The sequence below is a fragment of the Nothoprocta perdicaria genome, unplaced genomic scaffold, assembly GCF_003342845.1.
Source record: "Nothoprocta perdicaria isolate Ctin4 unplaced genomic scaffold, notPer1 scaffold_95, whole genome shotgun sequence".
Taxonomy (NCBI): Eukaryota; Metazoa; Chordata; class Aves; order Tinamiformes; family Tinamidae; genus Nothoprocta; species Nothoprocta perdicaria.
In genome coordinates, this window is record NW_020456254.1 from 2,903,119 (window position 1) to 2,909,728 (window position 6,610).

A 6,610-nucleotide genomic window follows, 5' to 3' on the forward strand; every position below is an offset into this window, starting at 1 on the left:
GGACTTGGGCAAAAAATGAATCTCACCCACTGGGAAGGCAGGGGAATCTACATGCATAATTCTGCAAGGATTAAGAGTTAGTGTCAAACCTGTTATGTGCTGTGCTGAATTCTTATACTGCAGTGAGTCATCTTGTCTGACAGTTGCTGGGGAATTAAAGCAGTTATTTTAAAAAAATTATATGTCCTGCTTGACGCTTTCTACAAACAGCCTCTTAAAAAATTAAAATGCAGTCAATGAGCTTTTAAGTATAGAAGAGATATGGTGCATTTAGGACTCTGTGTCACACTGCCAGCATCCATCCTGAGCTATGAAAACCCAAAGGCTTCTGTGATGACCCTTTCGAGAAACACTGATCTCTCTATTGCTTCCCATGCCCCACCCAAACCTGTATCAAAAATTAGTTTATTATATCTGCCTTTTGTATAGCATGAAAGCAATTTTTTTCCTGATAAAAAATACAAAAGAAAGATGTGCTAAACCTTGTACCTCTTGTGATGTGTCTTTCTTTGATATGAAGGAACATTTGGGTTGCCACAATGAAGACTATCTGAATCTAAATGACAGCAATCTCCTTATCGTGGAATAAGACAGGTCAATATCCTGGGAGCAAACCAGCACGTTGACTCACAGCCACAGTTCCACACGGAGGTTTTGGGCAAGGAAGTGAGGCCAAGTTTCTGCTCTTTGCACTGTGCAGCATAACCGGAGACAGAAATTCTCCATAGCTGGAAGTGGCAGCTCCTCCCAACACACCTTCCTGGTATAAACACATCTCTTACCACCTGCTTTGCCTATAAAACTGACACCCTGCTGGCAAGTTTGACACATCCTTGGGAGAAGCTGCTTGGAGCACCCCTGTTGTGGAGATCACGGAGTGAACTATGAAGTGCGGCCCTTGGGCCTGGATGCTGCTCAACACCAGCTTGCAGTAAAGGTGCATTCGGAGCATGGCTGCAGGACAGCTGCTCTGGGAACATTCCCAGATTTGAATGATCTCCTTCACAAGGCACTGCAGTTACCAGCATGAGTGGCAGAACCTGGCCATGAGAGCCAGTAAATTCCCTACGTCCAAATATCAAAGTCAAGGAGGTCCAAATAATAAACCAGCCCAGATGCCATTGCTTTAAAATGCAAACTCCTATTACGTGAATTCAAGCTGTTTTTAAAATAATGCAGCAAGTTGCCCTCTCCAACTTGAGCTCCATGCAGGAACGAACCAGCTGATGAGTGGAGCTTCACCTTACACAGAAAGAAAAGTTCCTGTGTCCAGCACTCCGGATTGTATCAAACATTCATGGTATTTGGGGTATTTTCTTAAAGCCTTAGATCTTACATATGCTTATGTGAAAATTTCAGCTTTGTGTGTTTCGCGCAAGGAAGTCTTCCCTCTGCCAGCAAACATGAGCCAATGTGCCCTGAAGGCTCAAAAAAACAAGAAGCAAATGCAAGCATTAAATTTCTTCATTTCTTTAGCTAAATTCAAAGCGTATTAACACTTTGCCTTTGTGGGGGCTCAGCTCACTTGCTGAGTACTGTCTCAGCAGTGAATAGGATGCCCTTGTGTCCCAAATCACAGCGGAGGCAGCTAGTTACTGCAATTCTCACGCTTTGCAACCTGCGCGTGGGTGCAGGCACCTGGCAAGCGCTGTGCAGAAGTTGCAACTACAGGAGCGAACTAAGAGCCTCCTGGCCCCAGCCCAGCAAGTACATCCAGGCATCGGATCTGCTGGGTCGGTCTCTCCACAGATAAGAGGCTGCCAGATCCGTCTTCCTCCTGAAGATTTGGGTGATCTTGCCAATAGTCTTCCTCTACTGGACAAGACTCACTCATTCTTTAGAAGGAGACATTGCAGGGTAAGGGACACTGGCAAAAGCAGAACTTAGAGCTAATGGAACAAAACTCCGGCCAAACAGGGACCAAATCAATCCCATCAAGTGAATAAAATTGGGAAGTTCAGACTCACAAAGTCTGCTATGCCTCATAAAGGAGGGAGGGATGAAAATGGAGTATGGAATATAGGGAGAGCGGTTTCCGAGCAGGATGTTTTTCACATTTTCCATGCAGTGTCTGTGGTTCCTAAGTGTTCCTGCTATGTTATCTGACACTTCAGTGAAAGACTGGAGGATATTTAGAGCATCTTTTCCCAATTAATTTTGGTTCAGGAAGTAATCGGAAGGGCAATATAACCTTGCATACCCTTAAACTGAGGGGAAAATGAGAACGGTATTTGGGGGAGTTTTTTAGTTCTTAAAGGTTTTTAAGAATGAAGGACTTGCAGAATTAAAATTTTTTTAATAAGTGAACGCATCTGAAAACTCTTGTTTTTATTAAATCAGTTCTTCAGTTAACAACCCCCAAGCTATACTAAAAAACAAGATGATTCATCTAATTCCACCCAGTACAATTTTACACATAGTTAGAAAACTAAAGCCTCATAAAATTCCAAGCAGCCCTAAAGAACAACTGCTGCAGAGCGACATGTTGATTGCATCAGCCTGGAAGGCCTAAACTGTGCAGCCTGCAGCAGCACGAGCACCTCTGCACCCAGAGGAAACTGCTGCGAGGGCTGAGGAACACGCGTGCCACAAGCCAGCGTCACACACAGCAAAGCAAATGTCCTCACACTATTCGGCTAAATAGGGAGAATTCCAGGACTTACCGTGGATATTCTTACAGAATTCAAATTGCTGCTGCTTTTCTATGCTCTGAGCAACACAAAAATGTTTCTCCCTCCCAAAATGCACTAGACTGAAGTGTGCTATTGATGCCTTAAGTTGAACAGAAAATTCCACATCAACACTTAAATGTGAAAGCTGTTTTCCGTGCTCAACCTGCTTACATCAAGCTACCCTCCCTACATAATTCATCCTCTGACCTGGGGTGATGTGGGCACATGCTCCAAGGACACTGGCCAACATTTCTGATTTTGACCCAACTTCAACTTCTTAATCAAAATAACAAAACCACCAAAACCTAAAATGGTTATCTGAATTTGCATCCATAGTACATCCATTGTAAACAGATCTATTTAGATGAAAAAAAAAAGCACATTAAGACCAAAATAAAAGGGATTTAAAGGCATACAGCTTGCCCACAAATAACCAACGGGTTAGAACTGCCACAGAAACAAGCCCAGCAGAACAAAAACTGAACAAACACCTTGAAGATTGACTCTTAAGGGGCAGAACCTCCTAAGGGCTCACAGAAAAAGGCAACGTAGCACAGTTGGCTTCTTCATGTACAGAGAACCCGCTACCTCCAGGCCCTGTGGGGATCGCTCTGTGCCTGGGACGACCCCCGGCGCGCAGCTCAGCAAGGGAACCGGGTTTGGCTGCGAGGCAGAAAAGGATTGTGGCCAAATCTAAACAGACAGGGACTAGAGGCAACCTCTGCACAGTGCCCACTGCGCTAGCAGCACCGTGGGATGTCTGGGCACCTGCAGTGTCATGTGAGGGTCCAAAATGCATGGCAGGGTCTGCACCCATGTATCAGCGGATACGTCGGCAGCACCTACATATCCTCAGTTCACAGCCAGGCTCCAAAATCAGCCCAGGGCTGTGGAATCCTGCCCGTGCTCCTGCCTCTCCTCCACAGTGCAGCAAGGCCGTGTCGGAGCTGTCCCCCTGCTGTCCCCTGCTGCCAGCAGAGACCCCCCAGCTACAGGCCCAGGCTGCTGGGGTGGCAGGCGCAGGGCCCACGCTCTTCACAGGCACCAGAGCCGAAAACGACGCAGCCGCAGGCCCAGAACGGATCGTGTCGGGCACTCAGCATCTTCCCAGCAACTCTGATCCACGAAAATGCTCAGGAGCACAATTCAACACAGTCACCTGGGCCACCAAGTTATCCATGAGACACAAGCACACGTTTAAGCAAAGGGTTGCTTATCTACTGCCCTCCACTCCACTAATTTCCAGATTCAAGAAGGTGGTGAAGACATCCCAACACCTCAGAAGCATAACACCCTCATTAGGATTGAGTCCAACAAATATTTAGGCACATGCTTAAGTGAATATCACAGTGACTAGATTGCACCAAGGCCAGTAGACTAGCTTACAAAGTCAAGCTAACGCATAACATGCTACGGTTCAGACCTAGAAATGCATGAAGTTGCCTTGAAAACCATTTAATCCGGAGTTAATATGGCCAGATTAAGACCAATCTTCTACAGCACAAGGAAACTTTGCAAACTTCCAATCTTACTGTATGCACTGATTAGTTCTGGAAACAGGCCAGAAGTTGCAACAGAGGTGCCTAAAATTAGGAGCTCTAATCAGCGAATAACTTGATGTTCTCGGCCGCTGCGCACCCCAGTTAACCGGGCGCACCGCCGGAGCGGCTTGGCGAGGCCCTGGAGCGAGGACGCTGACCCACGTGCCCGTCCCAACCACCGCTGAGGCCGCAGAACAGCGGCCGCCCCGTCTGCGGGGCGCCACGTGGGGGGCAGGCGGGGGGAGGCTGCGCTGCACTGAGTTTATTCCAGCTCCGGAGAAGTCGGAGCAGCGCAGATCCAGATGCCCAGCTGCAAACCACATCCTGCTTCCTCAGTTTCCTCTTGGATGATGCCTGCAGCAAGAGCACAGACCCATGTCCTGACTCCAGCACACTGAACGCGCGCTCCGAACCGAAGCTCTAGGCTGCTCGGATGCCGGGGCTTTGCGGGCGTTTACAAGCACGTTCTGGTTATCATCTCGTCGGTGAGCAGGCAATAACGTGCGCGCACAGCAGAGGCATCCTCTGCACAGAGAGATACAGGCTGCGAGATGCGGCGGCTCTTCCTCCAGTCCCCAGCCACGGCAGGGAAGAGCCAAGGAACGGACACGCATCGCAGGACGGCAATATCAGATTGAACTTTCCCTACTTCAGGATTTCGGGGTGCTGGAAGGGCAGTGGGAGGGCAGGAATAGCCATGAGAGCCAGCGCAATTCCAGGAGCTCCTTCCCCTCTTCCCCGTGAAAGTGTTAAAAGGAAAATACAATGTCAACATGAGCTCCTCCCCGCTGATGAAACAGGCTTGAGCGCGTTTTACTTTCTGGCGGGGAGCCCTTACAAACCGTTATAAAAAGACGGCACCACCGACAGACCGGGGCAAAGCCAGCTCGGCACCTCCAACAGCCCCAACAACTCCTCCGGGACAGCGCGGCCCAGCCGCCCTGGTCACGCCGCGTGCGACAGCCCACCAGCAGTACATGAACATTACTATTTGGTTCGGGGGGGTTATTTGTCCCTCGGAGAGCAGCGGAGGGGCAGGGGGCAGCTGGCTGCAGGCTCGCACCTCAGGGAGCTGCCAGCTCCAGCATCCAGATGCTCCCTCGGCTCTTGCAGCGGGGACACAGGATGAACCCCAGGCTGCATGACAGGCTGCACCATGAGCTACACCTCGAGCTGCACCACAGCCTGCACCTCGGGACGCACCTTGGGCTGCCCACGCGCCCCAAGAGCTGTGGTAGCTCCAGGTCCCGCGGCGGCTCCGGGCACCAAGGCCTGCGCGGGGGACACGGCAGCGCGCGGGGGACACGGCAGCGCGCGGGGGACATCGCGGCGCCCACGCGAGGCCGCGGCAGCCGCACGGAGACACCCCGCGCCGGGGAGCCGCCGCCAGCCTGCGCTTCAGCACGGGAATAAGGCAGTAAAAAATAACAGCTTCCTCTGCGAGAGCTCGCCAGCATTTCTAAAATAACCCTGTGGGTGAGCGCTTTGCCGCGGCCCGATCCACGCACGGGTCCCCACGCGCGGGCTTCGCGGCAAGTCCCTCGGCACGGGCAAATGGCCGCTTTCCTTTTTTTTTTTTTTTTTCCCTTTAATGCACCAAGGTATAGGGCGGATTTCTGCAAAACTGCCTTTTCCTGGCAGGACGGGGATCCCTGCGCGCCAGCCCCAAGGATTTTTCCATCTCCCGTAATAGAGCCCGCGGCCCCGGAGCGGCGAGCCTGGCTGCCAGAGCCCTTCCCGGGCCAGGGGGCCGGGAGCAGAACCGAACCCCCCCCCTCCCCCGGTACCGACCCCCCTCGGTACCGACCCCCCCGGTACCGACCCCCCCGCCTGCGCGCGGAGACCGCGGGCGCCCGTTGCGGGGGCTCGGCGAGGGCACAAAGCGGCTCCAGAGCCGCCCGGTTTCCCGAGAAACTGGGAATGCAGCAGCGGCTCCCGCGCCACAGGGCGGGGGAGCCCGGGGGGGGGGGTCGCTCCGCCGCCTCCCCGCGCTGTCACCCGCAGCGATGGCGGGAGCTGTGGGGGGGACGGGGACCCGCCGCCCGTGGGGCTGTCAGCGCCGCGCGGCCGCGCCCCCGCCCGCGCCACTCACCCTCGGAGAGCTCGAGCTCCAGCTCGGCCAGGCGCGCGCGCACCTCCAGGGGCAGCGCCATGCCCTCGAGGCTGCGGTCCGCCATGGCTGCGCCGCGCGGCCGCCCGCTCCCCGCCGACCGCCTTTGTTCGCGGCGGCGCCCAGGGCAGCGCGAGGCCGATGCCGGAGTCGGCGGCGCGGGCTCAGCGGGGCATAAAGGAGGGAGGCGCGCGGAGGGCGGGCGGGAGGGAATGCGGCGCTCTCGCCTCCCCTCCCCTCCCCTCTCCTCCTTCTCCTCCTCCTCCTCCTCCTCCTCCTCCTCCCTC